General features: G+C 43.3%; 1 pseudogene; it reads left to right on the top strand.

Annotated features, from left to right (window-relative positions):
* On the top strand, positions 1-27,096 carry LOC122647235 (annotated as a pseudogene).

Here is a 27,096-nt window from a genome sequence, read left to right as displayed (position 1 = left end):
GTAGAAAAGCCATATCCCATTTGGCCATGGCCACGGCCATGAGAGCTCTACTTCTTCTCCCTCAGTCTCCTCTCTCACAGAAACTTCCAACCACTACTTCCTCCCTCACTTCCCATTCTCCAAAATGTTCGCTCCTTAGCTTCCCATCTCTCTATGCGAAACCACTCTATCCCCTGACAAAACAGAGAAACGATTTCCGTGTTAGGGCCGACAGCGGCGACGACAACTACGACCCTGATGAAGAAGAAGTAGAAGAAGTCGACAACAAGAAGGACTACGATGTCGAGTATGACCGCCTCCTCAGCGGTGCTGCCGTTGCCTCCACCACTGAGAGCAATGTCGGCGATGATATAGAGATGGTGCAGAGTAAGAGCTTTGTTTCCATTCAGGGTTGGGACTCGGATAAGGTGGTGGATTATAGGATTAATGAGGATAAGTTCCATAAGGTCAGCTTGTTTGACTGTGATTTCTTTATCAGGAAGCCGCCTGATCCTGACAACGATGTCTATGATTTCAGAGAGATGTACGTTACACCTCCGGACACTGATATTTATGCTATACCTAAAGTTTTAGCTCCGATTCCTCAGAAGTATATTAGATGTTCAAAAAGTGATTATGGATGCTACAATGTTACGGAGCCACCAATTGATGCACCCTGAGATCCGCTATACAATAGTGAGAGGGAATTTATGAAGGTTTTCTTAACAAAGCACTACAGAAACAGAAGATCTGGTGATCCAGAATTTTTTTTTGGTACCAAAGAGAAGAAAGAATTACATGGCCCCTAGCAGGGAGCAACAAAACAAAAAAACTAAGACCAGCCCTTAAGGCATAGGGGCCAGTTCAGTAAGAGTGACAGAAATGAGACCCCAGGAAACAACAATGTGCCTGTTCCTTGGGGAGCCAGTACAAGAAGAGGGAGGAGTTGAGGCTAATTTGGCCTTAATTTCAAAAGAAATGGAATCCCAAATCTGCTGATATGAGCGAGAGTTAGAGGTCCATTTCCTGATATTACGCTCCATCCAAATGTAATTAAGCATAGCACAAAAAGCAAGCTTCCCAACAGTGTCGCATATAGAAGAGCCTGCATAAGTCATATCAATCCAAATCCACTCGCGGGAAAACGGCAAGATTCTGCGGCGGGCAGGCCAGCATTTGAGCAGGACTCCTTTCCAGATTACTTTGGCAGAAGGGCACTCGAAGATTAGATGGTCAATGTCTTCCACATTGTTCCAGCAAAGGCAGCAGGACTGAGGGACGTGGTGATGTCGAAGGAAGGCCTGGGTTGGAAGGCAGTTGGAAAAGATCCTCCAAGTGGTGAAGCAATGCCTAGGGATGTGATGCTTGAACCAGACAAGCTTCCTCCAAGGAACAGGCGGACCCTTAATGTCACACCCCGGCCCGGTTATTAAGGGCCAAGTGTGGCGGGATGTCTCTAACATCCAACCAATCCCCAAGGATCACAAGTGCAGTACCCTATTCACAATCATTGCTCATAGATACAGTAATCAGAGGCAACAGAAACAATTTAATTAATAGAGATATCATTAGTAAGAGAAGTCTAAATGATATTTCATTTATATAAATGATAAGGCTTGTGATACAACTATACAGTTCTCAAAGGTAGCACAGAGTAAAAGTATACAATAAACTATTCTATAAATATATAAAGCATAAAAGAGTGGGGAGGTAGCCTGGACTATCAGGCTAAGATCAGGAGGTTGCCCAATCATCACGTGCGCACGAAATATCGTGCACTTCAAACTCCAGCGCCGCAAATCCAACATTAGCAGTAACTAAATCACCTGAAAAATAAGGATATCCATAGGGGTGAGCTCTCAACTGAGCCCAGTAAGGGGGGTACAAGCATACAAACACAATAAATCCATGATGCATGTGCTAAACTAACATGTTCCTAGCACAGATACTAAGTCTCATGGGGTATAAGTACTACTACTAGTGGTAGATGCTAACCTCGGTCCCAGAACTAACCCTTCGGTCACCCGAGCGAAACCATTCTACCACGGTGAGGACCCGCCAGTTCCGGAACTAACACATCGGACCCCGACAGACCCCCAAATGACCAACCCTGCCTGTTTATTCCCACAGCGGAATTAGGGACCCGCTAACATGGGACAGAAGATGGTATCCCGGAACTAACACATCGGTCTCTGCCACAGGTTGTCCAACACCTTTCCCCCTGTTGGTAAGGGGCTCGATCTTGGGTAATGAATATCAACCTAGCCAGTCACGATCTAAAAACATGATGAGGCAAGACATGATCTGAGTTATAATTTACCGAATTCCATCATCATAATTTCACATCATATAAATAATCAATGCAAATGCAAATGCAATGCAGTATGTCTTTGTGCAACCTATTTTACATGCAGTCTAATGCATTAAATAAAAGCTAGAAAACTACATGCTCCAGGTATAGAGGTAATGATGCATGAGCATGGCATTCAGCATAAAGTTGAAATTAATGTGATAAACACGCAGGAAATTAAGGTCGAATCCCCTTACCTGTAGTTGTAGCTAGCCTAGGTGAATAAACTCCAATAGGCAGGTAAGAACAGACCAAGACAGTCCTAAATATGAGACAAGAATATTATAGATTAGTTATAGAAGGAATTCTAGGTCAGTTACCCACCAACAATCCAACAAACCGACTAGAAAACAGTAGAAACAGCCCTAAACAACATACCAAACACCATGCAATAGGTTCTGGGATGGTCCAAGGTCAAGTCCCAAGGGGTCTAGGTCATAAGGGCATAAAAATGGGGGAGCCGGATGCAAACTTCCAGGGAGCCGGTCAACCTCCCCTGGGCCTGCAACTCCATCCGGGAGTGTGTCCGAATTTGGGGTTTTTCCTTTTTTTGGGTAGATCTTCACATACAAGGAAGAAACTAAGTGTTTTAACATTATATAAAGGTGGGTCTACCTATATGGGAGTTCAATTTTATAAATAACTTCATAATTTTGGTAATTATTCAATTAAACCTTATTAATTAGTTTAGGGTTTATAAATTGCCATCAAGAACAGCAATACAACTTTCAGACTTGGTAATTTCCCAAATTTCAGGTCTTAGAGAGTCAAAAACTGTTTCAAATTAGTCTAATTATGCTCAATTTCACAAACCCAAGCTTGGTCTCCAAGCTTTAATGGCAGAAATTCTTAATAGGTGAACTAGAGATGGAGAAGAAGGGAAATAAAGAGGAAGACAGCAAGTATCCAAGGCTTACCTCAGTTATAGGAACAGATTTAGAGTGCAGGTAGCTTCCTAATGGAGATTCTTGGTTCAGCTCCAAGTGTTGAAGACAAGCCCTAAGGTAAGCTTCCCTTTTTTCCCTCTCTTCTTCTCTTCTCTTTTCTTCTTTCTTTCCTTCTCTCCCAAGCTGGAACGAATTTCTTTAGCTCCCTTAGACTTGTGAATAGTGATCAATTGGAAAGGCTTTTGATATTTATCTAACTACTTAAGCACTAAGGGGTAAATCTGTCTTTTGGACAGAAATTAGATTTAAACTAATTTCTAAAATAGTTTATAAATCTGAATTCGTATTTATTGGTCTATTCTATCCATAACTTGATGCCGGGCGACATTAAAGGTCATCCGAACACGGGTAATTGTCTGGAACAGCATTCCCCACTGGGGAACTGGGTCCCACAGCGACAATTTTACTAAAATACCCTTCTAACCCTATTTGGTCGTACAAAACGTTATATAAATATATTTTAAATTATACTTACATTGTGTTTAATTAAGGGGAGGTCCTGCACTGTCCACCAGCTAACCCGACACAAGTAGCTCAGTGCGCTGGGTCCCACAAGGTAAAAATTACTATTCTGCCCCTAATACACTAATTAATTAAAAATACAACATACATACATCGTAAAATGGGATTCTTACCTGGGATTCGGCCTAAGACAGAGAGAGGCTTCGCAGGCCATCAATCCAGCATGCCAAGCTTATGTGTTATCTTCCGCTAGACACCTCAGACTCATTTAAGGCCACAGTAGTTGGCTGATCGGAATGCCTTTACAGACGAGTCATGAGATAGGTCTGAATTTCTTAATCAAGATGGCCCACAACTTAGAGGCTAGTATGGGCAAAGTTGAACCAGAACTTGAAATCACACAGATTCCAAAAGTTTAAATTTATTATGAAATTTGGCCGGGTTTCACACTTGAGGCGAATAGTATCCCAAGCTGAATTAGAGGAGAAGGAGCCAGAGCTGCTGGCTTTCCACAAAACACAGTCACCCCTGGTAGTGGGCCTTTGAGGAATGGATGCAAGATCATTCCAAATGAGAGCAAGGTCCTGGGAGGCCGGAGGGGGAGGAGACCAACCTACTGGGCCTAAGATATCAGCAACTAAGGAGAGCCTGTGTAGGCCAGTGGCATAAATGGTACGAGGAGATATCAAGCTGATGAGGATCCCCTTAGGGTGCCAGTGGTCGAGCCAGAGATAAGTAGAGAGGCCATCTCCAATCTGATTTCTGATGCTGTGAAGAACCAAATGTCGGGAGTCCAAGATCTTGCGCCAAACCCAAGAAGAGTCTGAGGAAGCAGAAGCAGACCAGATAGAGTCCTGACGGAGAGAGTTCGAGTAGATCCAATCAACCCAGATGCTCTTCTGTTTAGACACAATTTTTCATAAGAGCTTGATGATCCCTACTGAATTAACCTCTTTGATTCTTCTAATGCCCAGACCTCCTTCCTTTTTGGGAAGACAGACAGCTGCCCAGCTAAGAGGGTGAAGGAATCTAGAAGTCTCCTTACCCTTCCAATGGAAAGAGGCGAAGAGGGATTCCAAGGACTTGATTGTAGCTTGGGGAAGACCATAGATGCCTGACCAGTAGATATAGGAAGATTCTAAGACTGAACGAATAAGAACCAACCTGCCTGCATAGGATAGGAGCTTGCCCTTTCCATAACTGCAGTCTTTTGCGGATAAGATCAAGCATCGGGGTGCAGTGATGAGCCCTAAGCCTGGAAGGGATAAGAGGGAGGCCCAGGTACTTGACAGGGAGGCGACCCTCAAGGAATCTAGATTGTTGGCGGAAAGCCAACTTGAGAGAGTCAGAGATTCCTGTTAAAAAAAGCTGAGACTTTGCAGGATTGAGCCGAAGGCCGGACAGCTCATAAAAGTGCTGGAGACAAAGCAAGGAGGCATCAAGGGAAGCCATAGACGCCTTGGAGAAAATCATCAGGTCATCAGCGAAGGCCAGGTGAGTAAGCATGAGACCTTTACATTTAGGCAAAGGGGGGATGAGCCTCTGATCCGTGGCAATTTGGATTTTCCTGGAGAGAACTTCCAAAGCCAAGGTGAACTAGTAGGGGGATAAAGGACAGCCCTGCCGAAGACCCACACTAGCTTCAAAGAACCCCGCCGGACTGCCATTGATCAAGACTGAAAACCTGGGAGTGGTGATACAAGCATGGATCCAGTTGACAAAATTTGCAGGAAAACCCATCTTGATCATCACTTGAGATATGAAATCCCATCTGAGAGAGTCAAAAGCCTTGTGGAGATCAATCTTCAAGAGGATAGAGGGGGCATGGTTTTTCCTCTCAAACCCTCTGACAATCTCGTGGCATAGAAGAATGTTGTCAGAGATGCTTCGCCCAGGAATGAAGGCTGATTGGTTGTCGCTGACAAGGAGACGCACTACACTCTTAAGTCTTCGAGCAAGAACGTTGGCAATAAACTTGTACAGCAGGTTGCAAAGGGCTATAGGCCTGAATTCATTCATGGTAGAGGCTCCCTCCTTCTTTGGAATGAGGCACGGGAAGGTGTGGTTGATACCTTTGACTTGATTCGGATTAAAGAAGAAGCTTTGAATGGCAGCAATAAGATCCAATCTGATAATATCCCAGGAAGCTAAGAAGAATCCCATACTGAACCCATCTGGCCCGGGAGCACCCGACACCTTTAGAGAATGAATGGCAGCAATTATCTCATCTTCTTTAGGAATTGAGCCCAAGGAGTCAAAGAGAGGCTGAGGCAGGAATTTATTGAGCAGGTCATCCGAGAGGGGAGTGGAGTATAAAGGAGTACCACTAAATAAATCCTTGAAGTGCTGAACAGCCAAGTGTTTAATATCTTTTACTGTAGTAGCAGAAGAACCATCTTGAGCATTGAGCTTGACAATGGAGTTATAATTGACACGTGCTTTCAAAAGAGCGATGGAAATAAGCAGAATTAGAGTCCCCCAATTCTAACCATTTTATACGAGACTTCTGCTTGAGGAAACTTTCCTCCTGGGCCAGAAAAGACAAGAGCTCCAGAGATAAGGCTTTTTCCTCAGCAGCAAGGGCACTATCAAGGTGGGAAACCTGCAGCTGAAGCTGAACAGAGGCAAGCCTTGCCTTGCAAATGGAGACCTGCTGGGGGATATTTCCAAAAATGTTAGCATTCCAATCCTTTAGAGCAAACTTGACATTTCTGAGCTTTTTGGAGAGGGCAAGGAGGGGGGTAGAAAAAGCAAGAACAGATTTGTCCCAAGCAGCCTGGACAGTGGGGAGGAAAGTAGGGTGGGAGGTCCACATGTCAAAGAACTTGAAGGGCTTGGGGCCAAAAAAAGTAAGAGGCTGAATAGCAAGGGTGATGGGGGAATGGTCAGAGATATCTGGGTTGTCAAAAGAAGCATGGGAAGAGGGAAAAGCAGAGAGCCAATCTTCATTGACCAAGACCCTGTCCAACTTGCAAGAAATCTGATTAACTCCAACTCTTCTATTGCACCAAGTAAACGGGAATCCTGACCACCTCAAGTCATTTACCCCAATATCCTCAAGACAGTCATTGAAAGAACCCATTGCTTCAAGATCCAAGCTGTGACCACCTTGCTTTTCGTGGCTGTACCTGATGACATTGAAGTCACCACCTAAGCCCCAAGGGCAAGCCCCAATATTGCTGGCAAGAGATCTGAGATCAGTCCAAAGAGGAATTCTCAGAGAATGACTGTTGAAGTCATAAACAACAGTGAAAAAGAAGGAGAAATGGCTTAGAACATCTGAGAAGGAGAGATGCAGGAACTGAGCAGAGGAGGAGATGAGATGAATGGAGACTTTCCCAGGGTCCCAAAGCACCCAAATTCTGCCATTGGGATGATGCACATAATTGGTGAGGAGGGACCAACCGGGGGCTAAGGAGCGAAAGATAGAAAGAGAGAGGTTCTTTTATGTGGGTTTCAAGGAGGCAACAAAAGGAAGCACTAGAAGAGCGCAAACGAGCACGGACTACAGCTTGCTTGGAGGAGGAGTTCAACCCCCTAGAATTCCAAATGAAACCTTGCATCATTGGAAAGAAGCAGGGAGGGGCAGCAAAGGCTCTGAGAGCCGGGACAAAACTGATTTAGAGCGAGATTCGCTACGTGAACGCCTGCGAAAAGAGCAGCCAAAAGGGGAGGTTGGGTGGACGCAACAAGAAGGGTTGTTGCAGGGGATGGGAGGGATGATGGAAACCATCGCGGGTGCAGAAGACAGGGGCCCAGCCGGGTTAAGAGAACCGGGTGGAGAGAAGACCCGAGAACCCGAGAAAGTAGAGGAAGATGGATTAAGAGGGGAGTGGTCCAGCCCTTCGGTTGAAGGAGACGAGCCAGCCAAAGGATCAAGAGCCATCGAAGCCACGTGGGCAAGGGGCAAAGAGGTGGGGCCCAAGGGGTTGCAACAAAAAGCCAAGTTCAAATTTAAAGAAGTGCCATCTTTCACAGTCGAGGCAGAACTCAAGGCAAATGCTGCCTGGAGAGAAGACGAAGGCAGGGGGACAGTCGAGGTACTAGCAACAGACATCAACGGGCAGCTTTTCAAGGGGTTTGGTGAAGACAAAGAAGCTGCAGCAACAGGGGAGCCAAGAATGGAAGGCTCCAAGGCAGGATTTTCCGACATCCTGGATCTGCTGTGAGGAGCAACATCAAAAAGGGGCTTTTCGGGGCATGAGCCAAGCTCGGAGCCGTCATCGTCCTCAGACAGGACCCTGAATCTGTTCGGACCACAGGGTAAAGGATTGATTGCCGACTGGTCCTTCGGCTTAGCCACAGATCGCCGGCAATTACAATGACGTATTTTGGTTCTTAGCTTACCACGAGAAGCAGGACGATCAACGCAAGATTCCGGCACCCCAGCAGCCAGAACACAGGGAGCAGCCGCAGCATCCAGCACCTTGGGAGTGCAAAGTAGAGAATCGTGCCCAAAGGTTTTGCAGACCTCACAGTGAGGTGGTTTCCACTCGTAGTGTATTTCTTGTTCAAAGGAGTAGTCCTCAGCCTCCTTCACAGAGATAAAGGAAGGGAGGGGCGACGACGCCGAGACCTCAATGCACAGCCGAGCGTAAGCCAGTCTATCTTTCCTCCTTATTCTCAAATCAGAAAACAGAGGGGTGCCAATCACGGAGCCAACGGAGCTGAGACCCGCAGTGCACCAATAGTGGAGAGGTAACCCAGGGAGGGTGACCCACAGAGGAATGGAAGTGGGGTCAGGTCGCCGGAGCTGCAGTCGAGGGTGTCATTGCCTCAGGAATAAAGGTTTCTTGCCAACCAACCAAGGTCCTCCCTCCAGAACACGAGTTTTGTCGGCATCAGAGGAGAACTTGAAAAGGAAGTAGCCATTGGCAAGGAGGAAAACATCCAGAGCACCACTCACCCGCCATTGCTTATAGAGCGAGGACTTGACTAAGAGGAAAGGTGGTCTGGACCCAAGAAAATGGCCTACCAGGGAGCTTTCCCAGAGCTTAGCTTCACCGTCAAGACATTCAGGGGGACAGAGAGCCACAGGGGAGGAACCTACGAAGACAGGGGAGATGAAGTGCAAGGGGAGGCCTTCCGAGAGGGGAGCAGGAGCAGGTCGAAGCAGGTTATTCCAAGGGGACTGACGATTCAGAGGAGACGAAGGAGGGGGAGGAGGAGAAAAGGAAGGGGATGGAAGAGCAGGGGGAGGAGGTGAAGACATCAGAGGAGGATCTTACTGGTGAGTCAGCTCACCGGAGATGAATGTGCCATGCTCCAGGCTGTTCAGTTTTAGAGAGGAAGGAGAAGAAGGAAAAGAGAGGGAAAGAGAAGAGCACATACGGTTGTGTTTAATCTCTTATGTCTCAAACTAGAGACAAACTTCCTTATATTGAAAAAGAATAACTAATTACACAGGGGCCCCTGGCCTTATACAAATGACAGAAGAAACATAAAATACATGTGGTTATATACAAGAATACCCTTAAACTCCTATTCTTAACACTCCCCCTCAAGCTGGGTGGTATATGTCATACATACCCAGCTAGTTCAATAAACAGTCAAAGTAATGAGTGCTAAGTCCTTTGGTGAAGATATCGGCCACTTGTTCATTCGTCTTCACAAAAGGGGTACAGATGGTCTTTGACTCAATCTTTCCTTGATAAAATGTCTATCAACCTCAACATGCTTGGTCCTATCATGTTGCACTGGGTTGTGGGCAATACTTATGGCTGCCTTGTTGTCACAATATAAACTCATAGCTCGATAGCCTCAAATCCCAATTCCCGAACAAGTCTCTTCACCACAAGACTTCACACACTCCGTGAGCCATAGCTCTAAATTCCGCCAAAGATTGACCTAGCCACCACAGTTGCTTCTTACTTCTCAAGTAACCAAATTCCCACCAACAAAAGTACAAGATCCTCGAAGCTGGATCTTCGATCGAAAATGATCCAGCTCAACAAGATCGCATGCTTCGATCCTCAAGTGACCATTTCTAGAGAAGAGAAGACCTTTTCCAGGGCATGACTTTAAGTATCCGAGGATCCTATACACCGCATCAAGATGTCCCATTTTGGGCGCATGCATAAATCGACTTACCACGCCAACAAAGATAGGCTATGTCCGGTCGGGTAAGGGAAAGATAGATTAGTCTTCCTACTAATCTCCTCGATATTTTTCAAAGCATCTACAAGGGGCTCGCCACAATCTTCTCCTAGTTCGCATGATTCTCGATCAATAGGAGAGAAGGTCAGTTTACACCCTAAGTACCTTGTCTCTGTAAGTAGATCAAGGACAAACTTCCTCCGACAAACACCGATCCTCGCTTGGATCTCAAACTTCAATCCCTTTAAAATACTTCAATGGACCAAGATCTTTGATCTCAAACTGCCGAGCCAAGTAAAGTTTAAGCTTTGTGGATTTCAGTTTCATTGTTCCCGTGACCACAATGTCATCAACATATACAATAAGAGTCGTAATAGTGTTGCCCTTCCTTTGTATAAACAAAGTGTGATCAGCTTGGCTTTGATGTATCCATTCTCAGAATAGCTTGCACTAAACCTCTCAAACCAAGCCTTAGGAGATTATTTAAGGCCAAAAAGTGCTTTCCTGAGACGACACACTTTTCCATTGCCACTAGGATGCTTGAACCCAGGGGGAGAGTGCATGTAGACTTCTTCTTCTAAGTCACCATGTAAGAAAGCATTCTTTACATCAAGCTGGTATAATGGCCAATCAAGGTTTGCGTACCATCGAGAGGAGTACCCGAATGGAGTTATGCTTGGCCACCGAGCAAAGGTTTCCGATAATCAATGCCATACACCTGGTATAGCCCTTAGCAAACTTGCCGCCAGATCTCTCTACGCACTATCGGACTTAAACTCGACCGTGAATACCCATCCGCATCCAACAGAACTCTCCCCTTTGGGAGTTCAACAAGATCCCAAGTGTGGTTCTTCTCAAGGGCCACCATCTCGGTATTCATTGCTTCTCTCCATTTTGGATCAGCCATGGCCTCTACTACATTCTTAGGAATAGAGATGGAGGAGATAGCCACTGTGAAGGCAATACATGTAGGGGAGATAGAATCATAGGAGACAAACTTGGCAATGGGATTAGTACAAGCTTCGAGTTCCTTTGCGGTGAGCAATAGAAGATCTAAGTCCCGAGGGTGTAGAAGTAGAGGAAGGTATACCTGTCTCGTGATGAGGAGACGAAGGAGGATTTTGGCGTGTCTTCTTTATAGGGAGCCATGAAGGAGGATTTCTCTTGTCCTTTCAGATACACAAGTAGCTCCCCCGCTTCTCTGTTCACCCTCAGACTCGGAGACTCCCCTCAACAACGAGATCCTCGGACCTTTTCTTTCCTTTGTCAAATCTAAATGGAGAAATAGGGGACGAGAGAGGGGAAGGAAATGATAGAAACTCAGGAGCCTCTTCAACCTCACTACCACGACACTCCCCCGAAGAGGCGACTCAAAATACGGGAGATGTTCAAAGAAAGAAACATCTTTGGAGAGAAGCCACCGACGGGTAGGAGGGTGATAACATGTGTAGCCTTTAGAGGTAGAGGAATACCCAAGAAAGATGCACTTCGAGGACTTAGGATCCAATTTAGTGTGGGCAGATTTGCTAAGATGGACAGCAGATGCAACCAAAGACCCGTGGGGGAAGTGAAAAAGAAGAAAAAAGTAAGGGTAAGACCGCAAGAGGTACTTTGAAGTTCAAGACACTGGAGGGCATATGATTGATAAGAAAGACTGCAGCCGAGTAAGGCATCGGACCAAAAGGTTTTTTAAACATGCATTGTAAACCAAAGAGACCGGGCTACTTCCAAAGAAAGGTTTTTTCTTTCAAAGACCCCATTTTGTTGAGGGGTATCAACACAAGCCACTTGGTGGATAATGCCATGGTCAGAAAAAAAGGACTCCAAACCACCATACATATACTCTCCACCTTTATCAGAACGGACAATCTGAATACGAGTTTGAAACTGAGTGTAAACCAACTCATAAAAGTTTTTAAATGCAACATAGACATCACTCTTTTGTTTCAAGAGATAAACCCAAGTAACTCGAGAGAAGTCATCAATAAAGGAGACAAAGTAAGCGGAAGCCACGTAAAGAAGTAACAGGGAAGGGCCCCAAACATCGGTTATGAACAATGTGAAAAGGTGAAATAGATCTATTGCTAGAAGATGGATAAACTGCCTTACAACTTTTCGCAAAAAGACAAGGTTCACAATGAAAAACATTATTGATGGAAAAGAGGTAAATAAATGTGGCAACATTTTTCTCATAATGTAAAAGGAAGGATGTCCTAAACGGCGCGCCAAAGCAAAATGTCCTCCTGTGTATGTCCGCCATGTTGCCCACACACATAAGATTGAGCTATCGTCACAGGGGAAGCACAAGTGTCCAGAACATATAATCCATCAGTCTCACGTCCACTGCCAATCACCCTCTTACCAAATCCTGAAAAAGACATTGGGTAGGAAAAAAGGTGACAAAGCAGTTCAAAGATTTAGTCAATTGGCTAATGGAAAGAAGATTAGTGGTAAAGTTGGGAACATGAAAGACAGATTTCAAAGGGATAAGTGGAGTAACTTGGACATCTCCCTTACCCGAGATGGAAGAAAGGGAACCATCAACAATTTTTACCTTATCTTTTCCAGAACAAACTGAGTAGGAGTTAAAAAGCTGAGACCTACCAGTCATGTGATCCGTGGCCCCTAAGTCAATTACCCAGGGTGTGGTGGCAGATGAAGTAGAGACCTGTAGAGCAGTGGAAGTAGTGGGTGCAGTAGAGGAGGATCCATCCAAGTGTGCTACAATCCGACAAAAAGCTGCTATGTCTTCTTTGGAGAGGGAGGATGAATCAGACTCATGAACCCCAACATGGGCTTTAGGCCCATTCTTCTTCGGTCCTTTTTGTCCTCCAGATGCAATAGAGGGTGGTTTCCCATGAAGATCCCAACAAAACTCCTTCTTATGCCCAGACTTGCCACAATAGTCATAGGAGAATCGGCCTCTACCAGCCCCCTTAGTGAAGGGAGGACGGTCCTGTGGAGTGGATGAAACAAGAGCAGAGCGCTCAACAGTGGGAGTGGTCTCCATAGCACTTCTACGCGTCTCCTCACTCTGTAAATAACCACACACCTCCCCCAGGGAAGGAAGACTTGGTCGGCCAAGTATCTGTACCCGTATGGGTTCAAACTCAGAGTTAAGACCTCCAAGAAGGAACAGGACCCTCTCCTTCTCAAATAACTGATGCACTTTAGGCTCATCAACAGGACACAACTGGAGATCTCTGTAGTGATCATACTCCTCCCAAAGTCCCACAACAAGGCTATAGTACTCAGAGATACTTTTGTCATCCTGGCGCAGGCTAACAATCTGTTGAAGAAGTTGATAAACCTTTGTAGAGTCCCCCACTCTATCAAAAATACGAGCAACACTATCCCAAATATCTTTGGCTTCTCCTCGCTTCATAAACCTTCTTCCAATCTCCTGGCTTCATTGAAAAAATGAGCCAAGTCATCACAAGGAGTTCTCGGTTTCCCATTTAGAGTAACCTGGAACATCAATGGAAGGGGCCTTAAAGCTCCCGGATATATATCCCAACTTCCCCCTACTTGAAGGATAAGCTTCATTGACCGTGACCAATCCAAGTAATTGTTACTATCAAGCTTAACAATGGGGAGCCGAACATTTGATTCTCATATGATGGAGGGATTGGCAAGGTCTTTATGTAATGGGAAGTTCGGATGTCTCAACAGTTTTTTCACCCATTGTGGTTTTAAAACAAACACTGAGAGGAGCAATCAACAAGACTTCAAGCAAGAACAATAGATTCCCAAGTAACAAAGCAGAAATAAAAACAGAGGTAACCTAGACCACAAAGCTTGAAAAAGCTTGAGAGCCTCACACAAACAAAGAAACAAGCAAGGAGTAGAAAAGAAAAGTCTTCCTTACCAAGAAACGACAGTGGGTAGTCCAAAAAGCTCCCAAACAAAGCTCTAGTGAAGAGCTATTGCCAATCCCACACTGCGGTGGCGCGAAAAAAGGCGTAGCAAATCTGGCCAAGATTCACTGTCCCTTGGATGCTCCCAACTGGCTTGAGATGACACAATGGGAAGAAAGGTAACCTCCAAACGAAACTAGAGCACTTGGTTGCTCTCCATTTGGATGAGAACCGAGAGAGAAAACAGATCTGTGAAGAACCGCAGGTTGGAGCTCAAACTCCAGCTGAACAACCAAGTGAGGAAACCACCTCTTGGTCCACTAAACACCCTTGTTGTCACACGGCCCGGTTCATAAGGGCGAAGTGTGCCAGGATGTCCCGACATCCAACCAAGATCACCATGCAGTTCTCTATTCAGCGATTTGATCACAATATAATTAAATTAAGAAGCGTGAAGCAATTTAATATGAAATAAGGCGGTAATTAAAAGGAAACTAGTAGTACTTGATTGTATTTATATATATATATATGAATATGCTTTTACATCAGGGTTACACTGTTAGTTCACGTAAGGTGCAACACTAACTAAGCCAAAAAGGTTATGTACATAAGTACTACAAAAAGTAATATAAACAAAAGGAAGGGAGGAGCCGATCGATGCAGGAGATCGGAGAATGAGCGATCGTCGCGAGAGCACGAAGCATCGTGCTCCACTGAACATAAGGACCAACTCCGCGATCAATAGGAGAATCCTGAGCAGTAGGAGTCCCCAAAGGAGCATAAACAAGCAGCGATAGAGTTTCATCCGTAAAAAAATAGAGTGATCACGAGGGTGAGCTCTCAACCGAGCCCAATAAGGGAATGCATGCAAACATATCGCATCAATTATGATGAATGTCCTAAGTAGCATGTCCTAACATGAATACTAAGTCACATGTGGTATAAGTACTCACGTAGTAGATGCTAACCTCGAAGAGAACCCGCAGAAAGCATGACCTGAAGCGGCCTAACCCAACGACCCAATGACCAACCGGAAAACATGACACCAGCGTTCCGGACATCGGTCACCCGAGCGAAACCATTCTACCACGGTGAGACCCGCCAGAAAGCATATCACCGAGCAAACTAACCCAACAGACCCTCAATGACCAACCCTACTGCTTTGCTCCCACAATGAGTACACACGCTAACATGGGACAAATAATGGTACCCCGTACCCTTCGGCTGTACCACGGGTTGTCCAAACACCTTACCCCTGTTGGTAAGGGCGTAATCTTCAAGGTTATGATAAAACAGCCTAGCCAGTGCAATCTATGCATGATAACACATGTATGTATAACTGAATTTAATAGAACAATACTTTTCCAATAATAGTCATCAAGAATGTAGTAGATATCAATGCAAATGCAAGATGCCAATGCAACCTAAATCATATCAGATTCTAATGCAATAAATAAAAGCTAATAAACTATATGAATAGGATAATTTTGATGATGTATGACATGGCAATCGAGAACAAAACAAATTAAAATGATAAACACTCCAAAGATTTAAGGTCGAATTCCCTTACCGTCTCTCGTAGGTAAGGTCTCAATAATTACCCTCCAAAATAGCCCAAAGCAAAAACAGAAAACCAAGAAGAATGACTAGAAAGCAATCCTATCAAGAAAAATCAGCAATGTTTGGAGGTTAGAGTATAGCCAGAGATCGACCAAAGGCATCGGGGTATTTTGGTCACAAATGGCTGAACCGGCTGAACCGGCTGTCCGGTTCAAGGGGCGTAAGAATGGGGGTTTTACTTTAAATGGGCGAGATCTTAACATGCACATCCCAATTTCTAGTTTCGTATAATAATTAAGGTGGGTCATTTCACTAATTTGTTGAATTTCAGATTTAATACTAAAATTAGGGATTTAGGTTAATTACTTCTCAAATTAATGATTTAGGGCTTATAAATTGGTTCATGGAACTGAAATTAGATTAAGTAGAGAGAAACAGCCCTGAAATTTCAGGTATAACGAATAAAATTTACCTAATTTCAGGTTGTGTAAGTGAATTTCCTATGGTATAAGCTTAAGTCAAAGAAGCTTTAATGGCAAAGAACATATAGGTTGCAATCTTGGGAAAATAAGGAAGAAATAGGCAGAAGAGAGATGGGGACTGCAAGAATCAAGGCTTACCTAGATATGTATGCGAAGGATCGGGAAGTGCAGCCTTCAATTTCAGCTCCAAACTTCTCAAATGAGGATTTCCACTTCAACTAAGACCCACCCGATGCTTCCCAAGTCCGGTTCTCCTTTCCTTTCTTCCCTTCTCTATTTTCTCCCCAAAATCCTCTTAAGACTCAAGTTTCGATTCTCCTTATGTCTAGGTAGGATTGAGAAGTAGAAATAGTAAAGGGGTTATGTATATATATTACTTAAGCACTAAGGGGTAGGATAGTAATTTGAGTCTTAAATATTTCTAAAACTGATTTCTAACTTCTTACACTAATGAATAGTGAAGCTGGTTTCTATTTATAGTGGTTAAGTTACTTAAGGCATGTTTGGTCTTTTAATGTAAAATCAGCTTTTTAAAACTAATTTTTAAAATTGTTTTTAACTTGAATTTTGTACTTATTACCTTAATGTAATTATAGAATGATGTCACATGACATCACTGGGTAAATTAGATACGGTAATTACTTGGAATTGGAACCTCCACTTTGGGGATGTGGGTCCTTATAGGATAAAATGACCAGAATACTCCCTAAAAGTCTAATTGGTCATATAATCGGCATACGAATACACAAATAAGTTCATACTTACAATAAGTTAGTTAAGGGATAGGCTCGCATCCCCTCCAGGAGCATATCGATACGTAGCTCGGATGCGGGACCCCACCAGGGTTCTCCTCGACTCTGGACAGAAGGCGGGTTGAGAAGACTCCTCCCGGAATCCTCCATAGGTGTGTCGATGGTTGGTCTAGTACCTCGACCGATGCAGCCCATAACATTGAAGCAAGCATCGACACAGATCGGAACCCGAAATCACACAAGTTCCAAAATTCAAATTTGTTGCGGATTTTACACTCCACCCCCTTATTAGAATTTCGTCCCGAAATTGACATACCCTGGAAGATCGAAGAGATAAGGGTATCTCTCTTTCATTAAGTCCTCTCTTTCCCAAGACGCTTACTACAGAGTGATTACCCCACTTGACTTTAACAAAAGAGATAATTCGATTCCTCGGGTTGTGTTCCTTTCTGCCTACAATCTCCTCTGGCACTTCTTCATAAGTCGGTCAAAGAATAAGCTCGGGGTGGTTCTTTGAGGCAGCGGTGTGAAGAATCGAGGATAAATTGTCTCAACATAGAGACATGGAACACATCACGCACACCGGCAGAGAGCGGGGCGTGCTAGTTGATAAGCTACTTGGACCAACTCTACTTAGAATCTCAAATGGGCCGATGTATCGGGGTTTAACTTCCTCTCTTCCCAAATCTCACAACACCCTCGATTGGAGACACCTTCAAGAATGCCTTCTCCCCAACTTTAAATATGTGCTGCCTCCTTTTATCTGCATAGCTCTTCGCCATGCAGACTGTGCGGCCTTGATCTTCTCTCTTATCGAGATCCACCTTCTCACAAGTCTTCTGATCAGCTCGGGACCTAAATGCGTGCTCTCCAACTTCATCCCAATACAAAGTGGAGTACGACACGTCTTCCCATACAATGCCTTAAATGGGTCATATCAATAGATGCGTGTAGCTATTATTATAAGCAAACTCTATCGTGAGAAAGGTGTTCATCCCACCGCCACTCATCTCTAATACACAAGCCCGAGCATGTCTTCCAAAGTCCGGATTGTCCTTTACGATCGTCCATCTGTCTCGTGGATGGTATGCTGCGCTAGACTCAACTCGGAACCCAAGCCTTACGTAGACTCTTCCAGAACTCAAGTAAACCTGGGGTCTCTGTCGAGACACAATATTCAGGTACCCCTGAAAGTCCGATAATGTTATCCACATAAAGCTTAGCTAGCGATCCATGGAGTAAGTAATCTTCATAGGAATGAAGTGGGCTGTTTTGAGTCGACTGTCACAATTACCCGGATTTATCCATTCCCTTCCTAGTGCGAGGAAGGCCATGACAAAATCCATGGTTATATTCTCCCATTTCCACTCTGGTATAGCTAGGGGTTGCAAAAGTCCTTGTGGTCTATTCCTAACGACCTTAACTCGTTGACATGTAGAACACTTGGAAACAAAGGCTGCTACATCATTCTTCATACCATGCCACCACATAAAGTGTTTCAGTCTCGGTACATCTTGGTACCACCAGGATGCACGAGATAGGGAGATCGGTGAGCCTCTTGTAAAATGAGCTCCTTCAGTGACTATCCGCTGGGTACACATAGTCTATCTTTAAACATAAGCACTCCATCAAGTCGGTGAAAAATCTGCACTCTTACGGGCCCCCAGATTAATACTATTCACAATGTGTTGAAATTCTTCATCGTAGGATCAGTCTTTTATTATCCGAGCTCAGCCGATGGTTGCACCATCAATACAAATCAATTCTTGATTTCACCAAATATCATTTCCACTTCCATAGCATGTAAGTCCTTCGCAATTTCATCCTCAACCTTAAATCTACCCATATCCCATCTCAGACTTCCTCTCGAGTGCATCACCACTCATTGGCTTTACCTGGTGATATGAGATATCAAACTCATAATCATTAATGAGTTCAAGCCACCTCCTTTGCCTCGTGTTCAACTCCTTACGTGTGAAGAAGTACTTTAAACTCTTGTGATCCGCGAAAATCTCAATTTTCTCACCATACGGTAATGCCTCCACAACTTTAGTGCAAACACAATCTACCGCCAATTCTAGGTCATGTGTAGGGTAGTTCTTCTCATGGTCCTTTAACCGCCGAGAACCATAGGCAATAACCTTCCCATTCTCGCATCAACACACATCCTAACCCCGACTTGGAGGCATCGCAGACACCACCATCCCTTCGTTCCATCAGAAGAACAAGAACCTGGGGCTGTTACCAATCTTTTCTTGAGCCTCCTGAAAACTATTTTCACAATCCTCATTCCACTCAAACTTGGCGCCCTTCTTAGTAAGGCGTGTCGGGCATAGCTATCTTTGAGAAGTTTTCAATAAACCTTCGTAATACCCAGCTAATCCCAGAAAACTTCTAATCGCTGTTCTTGTTTTGGGGCTCTCCCAATTTACCACGCTTGAACCTTCCCTGGGTCCACTTGATCCTCCGGCTGAAATAATATGGCCTAGAAACCCAACTCGAGGTAACCAAAATTCACAGCTTGTTGAATTTTGCATATAGTCTGCTCTCTCGGTCTTTGCGAGAATAAATCTCAAATCTTTGGGCATGCTCTTCTTCATTCTTGAGTAAATCAAGATATCATCAATGAAGACTATCACAAACTTGTCCAGGACATCATGGAAGACTCGCTCATCGCTGGCCATAAATGCTGCATTGGGGCATTAGTAAGCCCAAATGACATAACCAGGAACTCATAGTGCCCATATCGAGTCCCGAGCGGTCTTACTAACATCGCCTTCCTTAATTGAAGCGATGGTACCGATCCGAGATCTATCTTGAAAAGACTTGGCACCTGGTGATCAAAAGATCATCAATCCTTGCGAGAGGATACTTGTTCTTGATTGTTAGCTTGTTTAGCTCTCTATAATCAATACACATCCTCGTGGAGCCGTCTTTCTTCTTCACGAACAAGACTGGAGCACCCCGAGGAGATACTCGGTCTTATAAAGCCTTTCTTCAATAAGTCTTGAAGGGAGCTTGTAATTCTTTCAATGCAGTCGGTGCCATTCGCAGAGGTGCTTTAGATCTGCGCGCCGATCCAGGTTTAAGATCAATCACAAACTCATTCTCTCTTGGTGGAGGCAGGCTTGTCAGTCATCGGGAAAGACATCGGGGAATTCCTCAACAATAGGGATCTCGGTCGTTGGCCTAACTCGTGTCCTGGTATCCAAAACCGACACAAGGTATCCTGCATCCCTTGTTCAAGCGGTTTCTTCATTTCCAAGCTGAAATCACCATCTTCTTTGGCCTTTTCTTCTTATCACCCACGAAGATGAATCCTTTCTTGCCCTTTGGCTGAATACTATCTTCCTTTCAGCACATAGTACATTAGCTTTGTAGTACAACCAGATCCATACCCAATATGACATCAAAGTCACTATATTGAAGCGAATCGATGTGCATTCATGATTCTACCAAAGCAATTCTCACCGCACACGGTTCATATAAAGTATTCAAGTCTATTCTTGACCCGGTAGGTGTCTTGATCGCTAAACCTTCTGATAAACTCTTAGGTAACACACCAATCCTCTTAGCAAAGGACGGAGACACAAAGGAGTGCGTCGCTCAAAGATCGAACAATGTATATCTTGGATGATCACATATAAGGATGGTACCTATATGCCATGACACGATGATTATGTATGCATGACAATAATTATTGAAATTTACCATCAAGCTTGAGTTTAGAAAGTTACCAGAACTACGACTGATTGGCTTCACTCACTTGCGGTCCAGAGTAGACTCGACCTTGAGGTCTACCGGCCGGTTGTCGAGGAGGAAGCATGGGCCTCTTGTGATGGCAAGTCCTAGAGTATGACCCATCCGGCCACAGGTGAAACATTTGTACTCAAGAACACCCGATGGAGCAAGAGAAGTAGTATCGACACCTTGGTGCCTGGATTGGCATACACCGGTGCAGTTGCGATGTCTCGGACTCACCCATTTTGTGCAGGATGAGACTGCACTAGATCCGGAAAACCTACTATACTTGTTGAATCCTCTGCCAGGGAATGGTGTTGCTCTTTTGCAAGCCGACTAACATAATAAGCATCCCTCTGCTTATCCTCAACCCTCTTTGCTTGTTTGCACGGTCTCCGAATACCCTTGGGTCGGTCTCAGTGGCCATAATCGAAGCAATCGTGGCCTTAATCCATCTTCGAACTTCGTGCTTTAGCTTCATCTGTTCCCAGTGAAGAGGAGCAAAGAAGAATAACTCTTCAAACTTCTGTGGTACTCCAAAGACGGCTTCGATCCTGAACCAATTCAGCCAATTCAATCTCTTTCCTCTTCCTCACACTTTGGTGGGGAAGTAATTCCCAAAGAAAGCTTGTTTAAAAATGTCCCAAGTTAGGACGGGGTGAGCCGCTTGCAAGATAGGCTTTGTGGTTTCCCACCAGCCTCTCGCTTCATACTTGTAGCTTATATCTAAAGAGATGAGTTTCGCTGGTCATTGCATCCCGTAAACTCAAAGGCTTTCTCCATCTCTTTCACCCATTTAACAGAAGCAGGGTGTCCTGGCGATCCCAAAAGTTAAAGGCGCATCTTGAGGAACCGTTCCATCGTACGGCCTTGAGTGTCTGTTGTGGAGCAGAGGGGGAGGGACAGCAGGGGCTGCAGGAGTTGCGGGGCTGCTTGTGAAGTTTGGATACTCCGATGGCTGCTTGGAATTGATTACCCATATCGGTAATCATCTCGATGCATTTCTTGTGCTTGCCCTTCCATTATAGCCCTTATAAGGCTAGCTTTGTCGTGAGCAGGCATATCGGGGGAGGAGGATGATGATTTGCTTGTGTACCCCACCGGAGGATCATTATGGGTAGGATTGAGGATGAGGCTGCCGTGCACGGCCTTCGGTGTTATGCCTCGATATGTAACAGGAGGCCGAGGATCCATAATGATCACTGAGAAAGAAAATAAACATCAAACTATCGGCACACGCAGCAGTTTGATATACATATATGCACAAAATAGAGAAAGTAGTAATAAAGGCAAGATAAGCCTTATCGTACTCCACAGTAATTCAAGGGAGGCCTTGAAGATATCTCGCCCATCTGTGGAGGATAGATTCTATGCGAGAAATGTGGGCCGAAGGTAATCCATCCTCCGATCGATGATGTAAAAATCTCGGCCCACAATGATTTCTTTGTCATTCCATAAGACAAACCGTAGATATACCTGGTCATTAACAAGCAACTCAGCGCTCGATTGAGTTCATCAATGTTCTCGGGGTTGTAATTGTACTCCTCAATTGGCCTTAACACATAACTCATCTCGAGTTGGTGTTATATGTTAAACCAAAAATCGAACTCCTATAAAGAAAACTCACAAATCATGCTACATATTAAAATATATTAGATTATAATGAAACAAATAATAAACACTCACTTCATAGCCATTTAATAAGTTTAAAATCATATAACACAGCATTTAAAGCATAAAAGTATGATTTTTACACCCAATTTATAAATATACAAGCCTTATATTACACAAACATAGTTTTAAGAATTTTATATCATTTTTAAATAATTTTAAATAATAACTTTTTTTTTTTTTTTAATGTATATATATATTTTTTATTATTTATTATTATTATATTATAAAGATATAATTATTTTATTTTAATATATTATAGGGTACAATTCATTATTTATCTAAGTATTTTTTATAATTTTTCAAACCATTTTAGAAGGCAAAAGGGATGAATTGGATTTACTAGCAAAAAGGGCAATCGGATTTACTACACGAAGTTGAATCGATCATCCGGTTCACTCGCGAGTGACCAATTTCTCTTAAAAGTGTAAAAACCTGCATCTTTTCTATTTGAAACCCATTCGGCTCTTACTTCTCCCTTTCTCTTTTCTAAGTGTCTAACACCCCAAAGAGGGTTCCTAAGAGCATTCACGACTAAAGAAGGGATCCTAACACAAGATTTCACCCCCAAATCAAATGTAAGTGATCAAATCCCCATTCCTTCTCTTTCTCTTACTTCATTTTAGATCTAAATAAGCATCTCTTCCTATATTTTTTTGTTCTTCAACCAAAACAGAAATTTCTTGTTCTCTTCTAGCACATCCACTTTTCTTAGCTCATTTTGTCACAATGTGCTATGTTATCGCTGATTTCACTCTTTTGCTTCCATTTCCTCAAGATCTATATGCAACATTCACTCAGTATACGACTTGTGCTCAAGAAGTGTTTGATAAAATGCTTATGACCTTCCTAACTAAATTTTTTTTTTTTTTTTTTTTTGGTTTCTATTGCAGCTTGATCTATAATGGCTGCAGCCCGAGGGCGAGGTCCCGCCACGCTTATTGACGCCCACGTTGTCTCGACTGCGAGATCATTGGCATCCAGTGCCTCTTCTTCTTCAAATGCTCCAGAGTACACAGTGATGGTACCACATGGGCACAACTGTTCACAGATTAGAGAGCATGGAGAGGACCATGAAATATGGTTTTTCCGGTTGGGTGGAAGGATGAGTGCAGTGGAGAACCAGTTGTCAGAGCGGAGGTCACACTTCTCGGACAAGGCCCACAACCACAGTGACTATCCGATGTTACTATCTAGACTAGGTGTTAACTTATATGTAATTTTCTTTTACACTTTGTAAGGACTACGGTCCTCAACTTAACCTATATCAACCTGATGTAACCAGATCAGCCTATGCGCTGAAATTTTTGTATAAACTCGGATCTATATAATAGAAGTTTTATCTTTATATCACGGTCTACAGTCAATTTTTTTTTCCATTTGTTTTTACTTGGTAACTTTTAGTTGAGGTTTTTATTTAATCTTAAGTTGAACTCACCTTCAGGTCAATGAGTTCAAGAGCTGCCAATCATGAATTTGACTGCGAATAGAAAAAGAGCGTGGCATGCTTTGATACCACTTAAATGTCACACCCCGGCCCGGTTCATAAGGGCCAAGTGTGCCAGATGTCCCCGACATCCAACCAAGATCACCATGCAGTTCTCTATTCGCGTTTGATACAATATAATTAAATTAAGAAGCGTGGAAGCAATTTAATATGAAATAAGACAGTAATTAAAGGAAACTAGTAAACAGTTGTATTTATATATATATATGAATATGCTTTTACATCGGGTTACACGCTTAGTTCACGAAGGTGCAACACTAACTAAGCCAAAAAGGTTATGTACATAAGTACTACAAAAAGTAATATAAACAAAAGGAAGGGAGGAGCCTGATCGATCGGGAGATCGGGAGAATGAGCGATCGTCGCAGAGCACGAAGCATCGTGCTCCACCGTAACATAAGGACCAACTCCGCGATCAATAGGAGAATCCTGACAGTAGGAGTCCCCAAAGGAGCATAAACAAGGACGATAGAAGTTTCATCTCAGTAAAAAATAGAGTGATCACGAGGGTGAGCTCTCAACGAGCCCAATAAGGGAATGCATGCAAACATATCGCATCAATTATGATGAATGTCCTAAGTAGCATGTCCTAACATGAATACTAAGTCACATGTGGTATAAGTACTACTCAGTAGATGCTAACCTCGAAGAGAACCCGCCAGAAAGCATGACACAAGGCAGCTAACCCAATGCACTCTGACCACCAACCGAAAACATGACACCAGGCGTTCCGGACATCGGTCACCCGAGCGAAACCATTCTACCACGGTGAGGACCAGCCAGAAAGCATATCACCAGGCAAATAACCCAACAGACCCTCAATGACCAACCCTACTGCTTTGTTCCCACACCGAGTACACACGCTAACATGGGACGTGAATGGTACCCCAAATACCCTTCTGGCTGTACCACGGGTTGTCAACACCTTACCCTTGTTGGTAAGGGCGAGTATCTTGGGTTATGATAAAACAGCCTAGCCAGTGCAATCTATGCATGATAACACATGTATGTATAACTGAATTTAATAGAACAATACTTTTCCAATAATAGTCATCGATCTTGAGTAGATATCAATGCAAATGCAAGATGCCAATGCAACCTAAATCATATGCAGATTCTAATGCAATAAATAAAAGCTAATAAACTATATGAATAGGATAATTTTGATGATGTATGACATGGCAATCGTAACAAAACAAATTAAAATGATAAACACTCCAAAGATTTAAGGTCGAATTCCCTTACCTGTCTCTGTAGGTAAGGTCTCAATAATTACCCTCCAAAATAGCCCAGAAAAGCAGACAAACCAAGAAGAATAGACTAGAAACAGTCCCTATCAACGGAAAATCAGCAATGTTTGAGGTTAGAGTATAGCCGAGATCGATCAAAGGCATCGGGGGTATTTTGGTCACAAATGGCTGAACCGGCTGAACCGGCTGTCCGGTTCAAGGGGCAGAATGGGGTTTTACTTTAAATGGGCGGATCTTAACATGCACAGTCCCAATTTCTAGTTTCGATAATAATTAAGGTGGGTCATTTCACTAATTTGTTGAATTTCAGATTTAATACTAAAATTAGGGATTTAGGTTAATTACTTCTCAAATTAATGATTTAGGGCTTATAAATTGGTTCATGGAACCTGAAATTAGATTAAGTAGAGAAACAGCCCTGAAATTTCAGGTATAACGAATAAAATTTACCTAATTTCGGGTTGTGTAAGTGAATTTCCTATGGTATAAGCTTAAGTCAAGAGGCTTTAATGGCAAGCAACATATAGGTTGCAATCTTGGGGAAAATAAGGGAAGAAATAGGCAAGAAGAGATGGGGACTGCAAGAATCAAGGCTTACCTAGATATGTAGCCAAGGATTGGAAGTGCAGCCTTCAATTTCAGCTCCAAACTTCTCAAATGAGGATTTCCAAACTAAGACCCAATTCGATGCTTCCCAAGTCTGGTTCTCCTTTCCTTTCTTCCCTTCTCTATTTTCTCCCCAAAATCCTCTTAAGACTGAAGTTTCGATTCTCCTTATGTCTAGGTAGGATTGAGAAGTAGAAATAGTAAAAGGGGTTATGTATATATATTACTTAAGCACTAAGGGGTAGGATAGTAATTTGAGTCTTAAATATTTCTAAAACTGATTTCTAACTTCTTACACTAATGAATAGTGAAGCTGGTTTCTATTTATAGTGGTTAAGTTACTTAAGGCATGTTTGGTCTTTTAATGTAAAATCAGCTTTTAAAACTAATTTTTAAAATTGTTTTTAACCAGAATTTTGTACTTATTACCTTAATGTAATTATAGAATGATGTCACATGACATCATGGGTAAATTGGGTACGGGTAATTACTTGGAATTGGAACCTCCACTGGGATGTGGGTCCCACAAGGATAAAATGACCGAATACCCCTAAAAGTCTAATTGGTCATATAATCGGCATACGAATACACAAATAAGTTCATACTTACAATAAGTTAGTTAAGGGATAGGCTCGCATCCCCTCCAGGTAGCATATCCACAGTAGCTCGGATGCGGGACCCCACCAGGGTTCTCCGACTCTAGAAGGGCAGGTTGAGAAGACTCCTCCCCGGAATCCTCCATAGGTGTGTCAGATGGTTGGTCTAGTACCTCGACCGATGCAGCCCATAACATTGAAGCAAGCATCGACACAGGACTGGAACCTGAAATCACACAAGTTCCAAAAATTCAAATTTGTTGCGGATTTTACACTTGTAACACCTTCAAACTCCAGGAAGAGTAGGCTTTGATACCATGTTCAGTTTTAGAGAGGAAGGAGAAGAAGGAAAAGAGAGGGAAAGAGAAGAGCACATACGGTTGTGTTTAATCTCTTATGTCTCAAACTAGAGACAAACTTCCTTATATTGAAAAAGAATAACTAATTACACAGGGGCCCCTGGCCTTATACAAATAACAGAAGAAACATAAAATACATGTGGTTATATACAAGAATACCCTTAAAACTCCTATTCTTAACACAGGCTTCATGCATGGATGCTTGATATTACTCTAATATCCATTTTGAATTTTATCTTTTTCTTTTGTATAACAGGGTTGTCTCTCTCTCTTCCCCCCCCCCCCCTGTGCATGATAATAATGTGATCCAGAATTTGTATTAGATTTTGAGGAGATCTATGTCATTGATTCAAAAACTAAGTCAATTACCAAAGCAAAAGTTTTGGTTACTGTTCCAGGAGGAAGAAATAGGGATAGAAAGCGGGACTCGCTTATCATTCGTGATAATGGGAACTCCTTCAAAATAGTTGATCTGAGTGAAAGAGATGATCCCACTACAGTCATTGAGAGGGAAGAATGGATTAAAACAAGACAAGACATGGACAGACACCTCAGAAAGTTGAGGGACTTCAGTAAATTGAATTGGTTCTAAACAATCGGTACTGGTACTGGTACTTGAAGTTCTCTTTAAGAAACGTGCAACGTACTAACTATAGATGTTCTTGCTTCAGCTACAGAGATGCCTTAAGCATAGACAGACGCACATATGACTGTTAGAAGGTGAGGTTTGCCAATGTGCATCACCAAAGGCCTGGTTTCCATTTTTGGTCTCCCCACTAGAAGGATGGAAGGGGTTTCTCCAACCTTGGCACTTCATTTTTTTTTTTTCTTCTGCTACTCTAATCAGCAGCTGCTATTTCAATGGTGTTATTTTGTGGTTG

This window comes from Telopea speciosissima, unplaced genomic scaffold, assembly GCF_018873765.1.
Source record: "Telopea speciosissima isolate NSW1024214 ecotype Mountain lineage unplaced genomic scaffold, Tspe_v1 Tspe_v1.0015, whole genome shotgun sequence".
Lineage (NCBI taxonomy): Eukaryota > Viridiplantae > Streptophyta > Magnoliopsida > Proteales > Proteaceae > Telopea > Telopea speciosissima.
The sequence above is the reverse complement of the archived record's forward strand: the minus strand, read 5'-3'. Positions and strand labels throughout refer to the sequence as shown.